Below are 13567 nucleotides of genomic sequence, written 5' to 3'. Positions count from 1 at the left end.
CAGCGGTGAGGGGAACGGCTACAGCACCCTCCAAGAGCCCAGGGGACGAAGCAACGCGGAAAAAAAAAAATAATTAATTAATTAATTAATTAAAAACCGGTAGGCAGCCAAGGGTACAGCCCGAGCATCTACAGAACACTCGAGCCACAAGTGTGGCTCCCCACAAGAGCTTCAAGACTGCTTCCCATTGGCGAAACCCTCTCAATAGCAACCAATCATCCATAGTCTTGTTCGGTGATACAAATGGTGGCTACACCCCTTCACCAATTAGAGAAGAGTGTTACTTGCAATTGGTTGAGGAGACCAAACCGGAGGGCGAATGCTCCCAGCTGGAGAAAAAGGGAAGCTTGTAGGGGGAGGTTTTCTTTGGAGAGCTGCTGAAATCCTACTGTTCCTGAGCTGGGCTCTTTGAGGTCGGAGACCTAAGAAGCAGGGGGTGGGGGCGCGGGTGGAGGGGCTGGAGGGTGGAAGGGGTGGAGGGTGGATGGGTGGGAGAGGATCTAGGGTAATTCGGCTTTCAAAGGGCTAATCTTTTCTTTCTCCTTACTGAGGGCGAGGGCGGTCTATCGCGGATCGCTTCCTTTCACCAATATACTGTGCAGGAGAGAAAAGGGCGTTAATCCTCGCCCATCTCTAGTGGAACTCGGGCCTTTAGGGGCATCTTGGACTTTCTACTCCTTTTTATCTCCAGCCTTTCCCATGCAGGAAGTTCGGTTACCAAAGTCTGTTTATTGGCAACCACCATTTATTGTGAACGGTACAGGGGCCACGTAGGCATAGTGGAGGATTGCTGTCGTCTTTAAGAAGCAGTTGGTGGGGAGAGGAGGTGTGTGTTTCTGATTTAGCCTGTAGTACCTCAAGGGTATTTACTCCAACGTAAATGACTGGCTCTGACCCCATACAACATTTACTGTGGCTGCTGTCAAAGTTCAAAAATAGCAGAAAACCAATGAATCATTGATGTAGCAATTAGTAAAGTTTGTTGAGCATCCACCAAAGAACAGCTGGGGACCCAGGAGCACTCAAGCCAAAACAGAATTAGGCGCAGGGCTATGTTGTTACAAAGCAGCTTGGGAAGTAAGAAGTCTAAGGATTTTTTTTTTTTTTTTTACAGTGATAAGAATATTTACATTTTCTTAAGTGATAGGGAATTGGTTAGTTGTTACCTCATATCAACTTTGGGAAACAGGTTAAGTTGTGCTTATGATTTCCACGGGCGTAAACAAGTAATTATTCCAGGTGAAGTTAGTCTTACAAAATAAGCTAAATTAAGCTTTGTATGACAAAACTGGTTTGTTTGCCAGGGAAGTTTCAAGGCTGGTCTCTGTTGGTTTTTTATTTTAACAATTCCCCCCTTTTGATTATTTTCTCATGTACCCAGTCTGAAGAACCACATATTTGTTGTTGCCATTCGTTGAATAATCAGCCTGAGGGCCATGTAGTCACTGTCTTCATCATTTATGTGTTTATTGTTTATTTCCTCTGGTAATCTGATCCTGATGGATACCATTTGGCATATGAGTGGCTGCTGGCAGGCATTTAAGAACCCTTAGGAGTAGACAACATATTAAAGAAGTATATATGATGATTTAAGGAGAACCATAGCCAAAGACTGAAAAATTCCCCAGAGCAGATTCCCAGGTGTCAAGATTTAACCAACTAAATAAATCAAATGGATTGCAATTTTTAAAAAGTTATTTACAAAAGCATAACATGATGTATTAACAGTCACATCCTCATGATGACTTAGGACTGGATGAACATGAGGATGTTTTATTTTAGGAGGCAGTGTTGCAGATGAACTTCCACCCCAATTAGGCCTCTTTATGATGTGAGCAGTCAGGTAATTTAATAAAAAGTATTTCTGTGGAAACGAACGAGAAACAAAGGTTAATAGTTCAAGGAAATTACAAATTCACTGAGTTTGGAGGGCAGCCAGTTGAGAAAATTTATAAATATTGGGTTCAAAGCATCTTCAGATGGAGTGAGGGCAAGAGTGGCAATTGACAGATTTTCCTGGTTTGCAGTTTGAATGTCTCTGGTATCTTGCTGCGTGACCACAGAGCAACAGACACAAGGACTGGCCTCACATGAGCTGTTTTGGTGGTTTCTCTGAAGTTTATATTCAGTTGTCCAGCTTTACCTTGCATGGCTTTGAGAAAAGGGCAACTTTATTTCCATAGTGATTCCAGGTGAGAAGAGTGGGAGGAAACTGGAAATGTTAGTTTGGAGAGTTCTAGTCAAGTATTGGAGGAAACTAGAAGAATTCAGGATCCAGTTCATTTTGTGAGAAAACGAAACCTCAAGGACAGTTAACAGCACTTGAAGCTGATATCCACAGAGGTGTACTACTGAAACATTGTTCTCTTTAAAATTGTTCTTATTTTTATCAAAAATAACCATGGTAAGACTAGCTTGTTTGCAAATTAAGTCTAGTTTCAAAAATTTGGCCTGATTATTTACGTAAGTGCAGCAAGAATAGTGACTGACCATATAGGCTCTTTTAAATCTGCTCTGCTGGAACTTTTCATAAGGAATCTTAGATTGAACTTTTCAAGTCTTTTTAGGTTAAGAAGCTAACATTAGGACTTTTCTAATTGTGTCCTAATACAAAGAGAAGAGTCAGTTGAGCTTATGTAAATATGTAAATATGTAAAAATATATTGTCATGAAAAATAAAGATATTCAATATGAATTTCTGAATTCTGGAGGGATCAGGGAGGGAGAAAAATATACATGTTTCAACCTTTGTTTACAAAATTATATTTTACTGAAGTGCTGCTGTAAGCTATAGGTAGCTTAGAAGAGAGGAGAAAACAGGACCCTTTAAATCCGGACAACAAAACATTTAAGAACCAGCAGTGTTTTAAATGAAGTCATAAAAAAATTATATTCATCGTCTCATCAGTTCAGTCTCTTATAATTCTTGTTTTGCTTCAGCTTAGGTCAGCAGCTTTACGTATCAGTTTGAAATTCTTACCCATTCAGTGTTATGATCTTAAAGTTATGACAAACCTGTACTTGTCAGTCTTTTCCATGAATTTCCTTGTAAATGAAGCACTTTTATAGGAACACTTTTGTGAGAGATCAGAGTAAAACAATCACTGCCAGAGAGTGAAGAAAGATTAAAAAATAGCCATGGTTAAAGATCTGGTGAGAGTGCATACACATACATACACATGCACACGTGCAGACATGCAATTGAGAAATAAAATTGGTTATTTTTATGATATATGATATTTTAAGATAAAAGCTGAAATTATGACTAGAATTATGACTATAACAGGAAATGTCAGGTATTTAGGAATTTCAAATAATTTTTGAATTAATTATTTAATATATCCTATATATAAATTATGATCTAAGGTAAAACATTATTTGACAGTGTTTCCCATGCAATTTAATATATCAAGTAAGTCTACATAAATTAACATTCTTCTTTTTACTTTATTTAGAAGTCGATTTGGGGAAGTTTGTTTAAAATGTCAAAAGATTTAAAACATTTGGTCAAATAGGATCATAGTTCACTCTGAAATAATACTTAGGTACCCATTCAACCAGAATAACAATTAAAAGATTCCAAAGGCAAATATAAAAATCTACATAGTTATAAAAAATTGAGCTCTTGTAATAGAGAAGACTCAGTTTTTCTAAGTAATCCAAGATGTGATGAAGAATTACACAAAATTATTTTCATAAGACCCAGATCTTTGTTTCATAAATAGATTACCTTAAAGGTACAGAAAAAGTTTTATTTATAATTTCTTAGGAAGAACTGATCAATACTCAAAACAAAACAAAACTGTCCTTTTAACAGAAAACCAAGTTCTAATTTTGTACCAGTATACTTTTGATATTATCATTTTTTTTAAACTTAAATAAATCCATTTCACTTGTAGCTAGACCATACATAAAATTCTTTTCTCAAGATTTCCAGTTTTGCCCCATCTTTTTTTTTTTTTCTTTTCCTCATTCTGGAACAATTATTTTACTTGAGGATGAAATCGCTTTATTTGTTTCCCTTACCAAACACCACCACCACCACTACTAACAAAAACCCATGTCCTTCATTTCTTTCCTTGTCCAAAAAACACATTCTATTTTCCTTTCCTACTTTTCATATAAAGTCATTTTCTTTCTCCTGTATTATTTCTATTAGCTTTAAATTACATCTATTAATTAGGATTTTTAATGCTTATAATCTTGAATTCCTAGTAAAAACTAAGAAGTAAGCAATTGTGGACTGGCAAATTTATAAATACACAATTATAAAAACTTTTTAGAGATACGTTTTTTGGTTTTTTTTAGATACATTTTTTTATAGTATGTTTATTAGTGTGGCAAAGGACATAGTTATTAACAGACCCAAGTATTGTCTCTCTGTAAAAATTAAAAAGGCCAAAAGTTGGGGTTGTTCTAATGAATCCTTGGTTACTAAAGCTTGAGTGACTCTTTTGAGACTGTCTGAGCAAGCGAGGCTAGGGTAAAACAATGTTGGCAGGTGCTAATAGAAAGAATATAGTGATTTCTCATAAGTAAAAGGATAGTTGCCATAGCTTGAATTTATTGGAAGAGTTTTCCTAGAAGATGAAGAACTAGATTTAGGTTACCTTGTAGCAGATGATACAAATGGAAACAAATTAAACATAACTAAGAACCTTGCATAGTAGTGCAAGGGAGGTGCCTAATAAAAACCATTCACTCTGAGGTAGATTTGAGGCAGTGCAGTAGTACTGAGGACTGCCATGATGGGAACCAATTCAGAGAGCTGACTTAAATGTATTTAAATGGCATTTCCAAAACACTGATTTGCTCAGGTCAGTTTTAGTTGAAACTCAGATGTGATAAAAAGTACATTGAATCACATAGCTTAAATACACAATTAAATTAAATACACAATTATAAAAACTTTTTAGAGATACGTTTTTAACTTTTTTTAGTTCTTATTAGCTTCAGGGAAAAATTATTAGTTGAGGTTGCATGTCTTTAGTAATTCTCTTATATCTGCTGATTCCTCATTTTAACAAAAAGCAATACCCAAGCTCCAAACTCCCAGTAGGCAAAAAATATCATTGGTTACATTTATCATTTATTACAATTATAGGTGTGGTTACTTTTTACTTATAGCAAGTGACTGTTTTGTTTTTTCCTCATTTCTGGTAGTGATGTATAGTTTTATTTCAGTAGGAGTTTAAATAAAGTTAGTTTCCTTAAATAAAATATTAGCAATACTACAATACAGAAAAAAAAAGAAAGCCCAAGGTAGATAAACTTATGTTTAACGTTTAATGATTCAGTATATTTATTATCTCATTGGGAAATAATTTAGATAGTCAACGAATATTCATTATTTAATTTAACTTGGTCTGTACTTTTCTGTATGGGAAATAGGTTCAAGAATTCCTACACTTACATTAATGGATTATAAAGGCTTAGGGCAGAAAGCTGCCCACAGGACTAAAGCGCCCAAGGTTAGCTAGCTAGAATAGTAACCGGTTATCCTTAAAGCTGCATGCTCCATCAATCTTAAACTTTAAAGATAACTGCTAATTAGTTGTATTGCCTACAGGATACTACTTTCCTTCTGGTGACGCCAATATATTATTGTGCTTTGATCACAACTTCAAAAGCCACTTGCCCCCCCAGACTCTTTGCTTCCACAAATTAATGACTACTATCTGATTGTTTCTTCCTGCACATTCACCACGTCTGTAGTCTTGAGAGGTCAATAAATATGGAGATGAAAGGAGACAGAAATCTCTGTTTGGGGCTGGTGTATCCTTCTAGATATTAGCCTCTCTCGTTTTCATTTCTGCATTTGCTCTCTTACCAGACCAGAGAGAACTTAGGATTCCTGATAGGTGACATTTCTGTTATTTACATTTATTTAAATTATTTGTTTTTAACAGTTAAGCTTGGATTAAACATTAAACACCTAACCATCAGGGCGCCTGGGTGGCTTAGTCGGTTGAGCATCTGACTTCGGCTCAGGTCATGATCTCATGGTTCATGAGTTCGAGCCCCGTGTCGGGCTCTGTGCTGACAGCGTGGAGCCTGGAGCCTGCTTCAGAGTCTGTGTCCCCCTCTCTCTCTGCCCCACCCCTGCTTGTGTTCTGTCTCTCTCTGTCTTTCAAAAATGACTAAACATTAAAAAAGGAAAAAAAAAAACACCTAACCATCATCCTAAGTTATTTTTCTTGTTGGCAAATTTTGAAGACATGCTTGCTTTTATTAAGCCAACAAACTTAAACTAGGTTTTACTTATCAAAAGTTATATCAGGTCAGGTGAACTTGAAAACATTTGGGTTAGTTTTTATATTTTTGAGGGTTTCAAGAGTACTTCATTTATAAGGACTTATTTTTTCTTTAAGCCAATTAAATAGCTCCTTACACATTAGTTATGGCAATACCATCTGGAGTTAGAAAACTATCACACATCTATAACACGTATAGATAGACAAACATATAGACAGGCAAACAGATCTTATAACTTCTGTTTAAAAAAAATTAGGCATGAGCTGATAGCCATAACCAAAACTCATTAGTTTATAAAAGAATAGTTGGATCCAAATTGTGTTTCTGGCAGATGGGCTAAGTTGAGGCTACCTGCTCAGATAGCAAAGCAAAGTTTGCTTGTTTGCAAGCTGTAAGGATCTTTTAGAAGCGTCTGCTTATCAAAGAATGCATTCCATTGTCTCTGAGAGGTTTGGAATCCTCTCTTGTCAAAGGCACAGCTTAAGATACACTTCAAGTTAAAGTTGCCCTACAGTGACCACTACAATTCTATAAGTTCACCCATTTTCCAAAAAGGCACAAAATCCTGGTCCATAGACCAACCAGGTAGAACACATCTTTGCCTTTAGATTCCCTAAGAGTTCATTTGAGGGGCTGTTTTCTAAAAGCTGTTCTCAAACACAGGGAACCATGTGTTTCCCCGCCCTCTTCCCTTTAGAATAGAATAAGATGATTTAGGTAAATAAGCTTCAACAAACAAAATACAGGTATGCAAATTAAAGTCATCTCAAAATGGAGAGAACAGAGCTCAGATATGAGAGAGACTTACCTTCAAACTCTAGAGTAAATGAGAAAGCACTGAACTCAGTAGACTCTGGGTTCCATCACCATAGGGGCCTCAGTTGAGGAGGAAGGGGAGGTAAGGGGTATTTTCTTTGGATCCCATTTTGACACCACAAACTGTCAAAAGTTTAGAAATAACAGAGGTAAAACTAATGAATCATTGAAGTAGTAATTAGTGAAAGTGTATTGTGCACACACCAAAAAGACAGTTTGCAAACCAGGAGCTTTCAAACCAAAACATGGAAGGAAGCTCAGAGGTATATTGTTAGAAAGTGGTTTATATAGTGAGAAATTCCTGCCTTCAAGCGTCTTCTACTTGTTCATATGTATGTACTACTAAATTTTAGTCGTTCACAGGTATTTGAAGTTCCTTAATTTTGCACCATATGTTTCCCCCACTTCTGACCTTTTCATGTTTTCGTCTGAAATCTAATCCCTCCATAGAATAGGAGTTCCTCTTTTAAGATTGAATTGTAACTCTTTAAAGCAAGTATTGAATGAAACGTTGAATGATTAATTTGAGTATTTATGTGGATGGATTTTGCCTAATCTGGGACATTTGAATCTGTTATTTATAAGATAGGTTTTGCCATCTCAATTTTACAGATAAGGAAAGAGGTGAAGAGGAACAGGTTAAGTTTGCTAAGATCATACAGTAATTTCTTGCTAAAATTCAATACAGTTGAGTTAATAAAAAAAAGCCTCAAAGCTTTGGTTTTTTTGCTAATCATTTTGTATGTGGTGTTTACGTATCATTGGCGTTATACTTGTTTATGTGATTTTGGACACTTCTCTGAAATCTGGAGAATTCTCAGTAAAAATTAGTGTGGGAATAACCATGTAGTCATTTTCAAAGTCACTATAATATATGGTTTACTTTCTAACATTTTTTTGTGCTTAATAGTGACAAATTATCATTGGTTAGGTTTAAAAAATATTTTAAACTACGGTTTAAAAAACTTGCTATGATTTTTCTTTCATTTTTATAAAGAAGTTTGAATCTCCAATTCAATTTTAGAATGGCATCCATTTCAAGTTAGTGGAAATGATTACATTGTATAGTATATTCTGTTTTATTTCTAATTGCCTGCTCTTTGAAAAAAAATTTTTTTTTCTCTGTACTTTCAACTTTGCTGTGAACCTTAAACTGCTCTAAGAGGAAAGTCTTAATAAAAATAAAGAAAGATAAATTATAAAAATACTTGTTTTGGTGTGCCTGGGTGGCTCAGAGTTAAGTGTCCGATTATTGATTTCAGCTTAGGTTATGATCTCATGGTTTGTGAGTTCCAGCCCTGCATCAGACTCTGTGCTAGTAGTGTGGGGCCTGCTTGGGATTCTCTCCTTCTTTCTCTTTCTCTGCCTCTCCTGCACTCTCTCTCTCTCTCTCAAAATAAATAAATACACTTAAAAAATGTGAAATATATACTTGTTTTAAAAATTCTGAGTTTTGTTTTGTGAGTTTTTTTTTTTATTGTGGTAAAACATATATACCAAAATGTACCATTTTAACTAATTTTAAGTATATAGTACAATGGCAGCAATTCACATTATTGTGTAACCATCACTAGTATCCATCTCCAGAACTTTTTCATCATTCCAAACTGAATTTCTGTACCTATTATACAGTAATGCTCCCTTATTCCCTTTCCTCCAGTTGCTGGTAACACTACTCATATTCTGTCCATATGAAGTTGACTACTCTAGGTACCTCATATAAGTGGACTCATGCAATATTTGTCCTTTTGTTTCTGGCTTATTTCCCTTAGCATAATGTCTCTGAGCTTCATCCATTTTGTGATAGGTATCTTTTTAAGGCTGAATAACATTGCGTTGTATGTATATACCACCTTTTGTTTATCAATTTGTCAGGTACATTTGGGTTGTTTTATCTTGTGGCAGTTGTGTATGACGCTCCTATAAACATTGCAGTACAAATGTTTTTGAGCCTCTGCTTTCAGTTCTTTTGGATATATACCTAGAAGTAGAATTGCTGAATCACATGGTATTTCTGTGTTTAAATTTTCAAGAACTGTCATATTATTTTCCATACTCACTGTTTCATTTTTTATTCCCCCAAGCAATGCATAAGAGTTCCAAGGAATGATATGTTTTTTGATAGAATTCTAGGAACCTAAGAAATCATAAAGTAGAAAACATAAGTCACTCCTAGTCTCACTACTCAGATTAATATCATAATATAAAGATATATTATTTTTCCACAAACATTTTAGTTTGCAAAGAGTTTTTATTATGTTTTTTTTATTTGTTGTTGACATATAATTAGCATATAATGGTATTATTTCCAGGATTGCAACATGATAACTATAGTCACTACGTATCACCATATGTTGTTATAATATTATTTATATTCCGTATGCTGTACTTTTCATCTCCAGGACTTATTTTACAGCTGGAAATTTGTACCTCTTCATCCCCCTCCACCTATTTCACCATTTCCTCCACCTCTCCACTTTCCTCCCCTCTGCCAACCACCAGTTTGTTCTCTGTATTTCTTTTCATTTTTTTTTAACATTTCACCTATAAGTGAAATCATATGGTATTTGTCTTTCTCCGAGTTATTTCACTTAGCATAATACCCTTTATATATATATATGTGTGTGTGTGTGTGTGTGTGTGTGTGTTGTTGCAAATGGCAAGAGCTCATTCTTTTTTATGATTAATATTCCATTGCACATGTATATCACATCTTATCCATTCATCTGTCATTGGACACGGGTTGCTTTCCTATCTTGGCTATTGTAAATAATGCTGCAGTGAACATAGGGGGGCATATATCTTTTTGAATCAACAATTTCATTCTCTTCATACCCAGAAGTAGAATTGCTGGATTATATGGTATTTCTTTTTTTAATTTTCCGAGGAATCTCCATACTGTTTTTCATAGTGGCTGTACCATTTTACATTGTCACCAAGAGTGCACCAAGGGTCTTTTTCTCCACATCTTTGCCAACACTTGTTATTTCTTGTGTCTTTGATACTAGCTATTTGGACTGATGTGAGGTGATACTCCATTGTTGTTTTGATTTGCATATCTTTGGATGATTTGTGATGTTATGCATCTTTTCATACGTCTGTTTGCCATTCTGTCTTCTTTGGGAAAATGTCTATTCAGGTGTTCTGCCCATGTTTTAATTGGAGTGTTTGTTTGTTTTTTTGGTGTTGAGTTATATAAGCTTTTTATGTATTTTGGATATTAATCCCTTATCAAATTTATCATTTGCACATATCTTCTATCATCCACTAGGTTGTCATTTTGTTTTATTGATGGTTTCCACTGCTGTGCAAAAGCATTTTATTTTGATGTAATTAGCATTTGTAATTTACATTTGCATTTTTTTCCTTACCTAAGAAGATATATCCTTAATTAGGTCGTTAAGGGGAATGTCCAAGAGATCACTGCCTATGTTTTCTTTGAGGATTTTTGTGGTATCAGGGCTCACACTTCATTCTTAATCCATTTTGAGTTTGTTTTAGTATTTGGTGTAAGAAAGTGGTCCAATTTCATTCTTCCTCATGTATCTGCCCAGTTTTCCTAACCATTTATTGAAAAGGCTATCTTTTCTCCATTGTATATACTTGCTTCATTTGTCGTAAATTAACCGTATAGATGTGGATTTATTTCTGGGCTCTCTATTGTGTTCCATTGATCAGTGTGTCTGTTTTGGGGCCAGTACCATATTGTTTTGGTTACTGAAGTTTTAGAATATATCTTGAAATCTGAGATTGTAATAACTCCAGTTTTGTTTCTTCTTTGTCAAGATTGCTATTTGAAGTCTTCTGTGGTTCCATACAAATTTTAGGATTATTTGCCCTAGTTTTATGAAAAATGCCATTAGAATTTTGATAGGGATTTCACTAAATCTGTAGATTGCTGTGGACATTATGAACATTTTAACAATGTCACTTCTTTTAGTCTGTGGGCGGAGAATATTCCCATTTATTTGTGTTTTCTTCAATTTCTTTTAGCAGTGTCCTGTAGTTTACAGGTCTTTCACTTTTTTTGGTTAGGTTTATTCCTAGGTATTTTATTCTTTTTGGTACAGTTGTAAATGGAATTGTTTTTATAATTTTTCTTCTACTTCATTATTAGTGTATATAATTGCAACATATGTCTATATATTAATTTTGTATCCTGCAACTTTATTGTTCTAATAGTTTTTCAGTAGAGTCTTTAGAGTTTCCTATATATAGTATAGAAATCTACAAATAGTGACAGTTCTACTTCTTTACCAATATGGATGGTTTTTATTTTTTTGTCTGATTGTTGCAGCTAGGACTCCCAACTGTGTTGAATAAGTGGTGAGAGTGAACATTCTTGTCTTTTCCTAATCTTAGAATAAAAGCTTTCAGTTTTTCATCATGTGTATGATGTTAGCTGTGGGTTTTTCATGTATGGCTTTTATTATGTTGAGGTATGTTCCCTCTAAACCTAATTTGTTGAGAATTTTTATCCTGAATGGAAGTTGATTTTATCAAATGCTTTTTCTCCATCTATTAAGTTGAGCATATGATTTTATTTTTCCTCTTGGTGATGTGATGTATCGTATTGATTGATTTGCAAATAATTGAACCGCCCTTGCCTCTCTGGAGTAAATCCCACTAGATCTTGGTGAATGATTTTTTGTTTTTTAGTGTATTGTTAAATTTGGTGTGCTAATATTTTATTGTGGGTTTTTGCATCTGTGTTTATCAGAGATATTGACCTGTGGTTCTCTTTGTAGTGTCTTTATCTGGTTTTGGTATCAGGGTAATGCTGGCTTCATGGAATGAATTTGGAAGTTTTCCATCCTTTTCTATTTTTTGAAATAGTTTGAGAAGAATAGGTATTAACTCTTCTTTAAATATTTGTAAGAATTCATCTGTGAAGTCATCTGGTGCTAAACTTTTGTTTGCTGGGAATTTTTTGATTAACTGATTCAATTTCATTGCTGGTTATCATTCTGTTCAAATTTTCTATTTCTTCCTGATTCAGTTTTGGGATGTTATTGGTCTGTTTCTATTTCTTCCTGATACAGTTTTGGAAGTTGTATGTTTCTAAGAATTTATCCATTTCTTCTAGGCTATCAAATTTGTTGGCATATAATTTTTCATAATAGTGAATGATTGTTTTGATATATTGCTGAATGTGCTTTGCTAATATTGAGAATTTTTCATCTGCATTTATCAGGGATATTGGCCTATAGTTGTGTGTGTGTGTGTGTGTGTGGTGTGTGTGTGTGGTGTGTGTGTGTGTGTGTGTGTGTGTGTTTCTGTGGTATCTGTCTGGATTTGGTATGAGGGTAATGCCAGCCTTATAGGATGTATTGGGAAGCTTTCCTTCCCCTTCTATTTTTTGGAATAGTTGAGGAGAATAGGTATTAACTCTTTTTTAAATGCCTGATAGAATTTGCCTGTGAATCCATCTAGTCTTGGATTTTTCTTTGTTCATAGTTTTTTGATATCCTAGTTGAATTGCCTTACCTATAATTGGTCTGTTTCTATTTCTTCCTGATTCAGTTTTGGAAGGTTGTGTTTCTAGGAATTTTTTCATCTAGATTGTCCTATTTGTTGGCATATGTTTTCATAGTAGTCTCATAATCTTTTGTATATCTGTGGTATCAGTTATTTACCTTTCATTTCTGAATTTATTTGGTTCTCTCTCTTTTATTCTTGATGAGTTGGACTAAAGGTTTATCAAGTGTTTTTTTTTTTTTTTTAATGTTTTCAAAGAACCAGCTCATGGAAACCACATTTTACTGAATTTCTTTTCTTTTTCCTTTCTTTTCCTTTTTCCCTTTCCCTTTCCCTTCTCTTCTTTCTATCTCTATTTCATTTATTCTTCTTCTTCTGGTGCTTATAATTTCCTTCCTTGTACTAACTTTGGGCTTTGTTCTTTTTCTAGTTGCTTTAGGTATAAGGTTAGAGTGAGATTTTTCTTTTTTCTTGAGGTAGGCTTGTAGTGCTATAAATTTCCCTCTTTGAACTGCTTTCACTGTGTTCCAAAGATTTTGGACCATTGTGTTTTTATTTTCAGTTGTCTCCATGTGTTTTTTGTTTTGTTTTGTTTGTTTTGTTTTGTTTTAATTTCCTCTTTGCTTTTTTTGTTGACCTGTTGGTGGCTTAGTATCATGTTATTTAAGCTCCATGTGTTTGTGTCTGCCCCCACCCCCTTTTTTCTTATAATTGATCTCTGGTTTCATACCATTGTGGTCAGAAAAGATTATTTATAATATTTCAATCTTTTTAAGTTTTTTGAGGCTTTTTTTGTAGCCTAACATGTGATTTATCCTGAAGAATATCCTATGTGCACTTGAAAAGAATATATATTGTGCTGTTTTTTGATGTAATATTCTGTATGTATGTTAGCTCCATCTAGTCTAATGTTTTACTCAAAGATATTGTTCCCTCATTGATTTTCTGTTTTGATCTGTGTGTTGATGTAAGTGGGGTGTTAAAGTCTCCTATTATTGCATTACCATCAATTTCTCTC

General features: G+C 34.6%; 1 long non-coding RNA gene across 2 annotated transcripts in view; it reads left to right on the top strand.

Moving 5' to 3' along the window:
• Positions 1-252: 252 nt before the first annotated feature.
• LOC128316365 (uncharacterized) overlaps positions 253-13567 on the top strand; it is a 54144-nt gene continuing 40829 nt past the window's right edge. The window contains exon 1 of one of the 2 annotated variants that reach the window (XR_008300167.1): positions 253-413. This is a non-coding gene — a long non-coding RNA (uncharacterized LOC128316365). The remainder of the gene's footprint in view (positions 414-13567) is intronic. The other variant, XR_008300166.1, reaches the window with a different exon arrangement.

Source organism: Acinonyx jubatus, chromosome B4, assembly GCF_027475565.1.
Source record: "Acinonyx jubatus isolate Ajub_Pintada_27869175 chromosome B4, VMU_Ajub_asm_v1.0, whole genome shotgun sequence".
Taxonomy (NCBI): Eukaryota; Metazoa; Chordata; class Mammalia; order Carnivora; family Felidae; genus Acinonyx; species Acinonyx jubatus.
The sequence above is the reverse complement of the archived record's forward strand: the minus strand, read 5'-3'. Positions and strand labels throughout refer to the sequence as shown.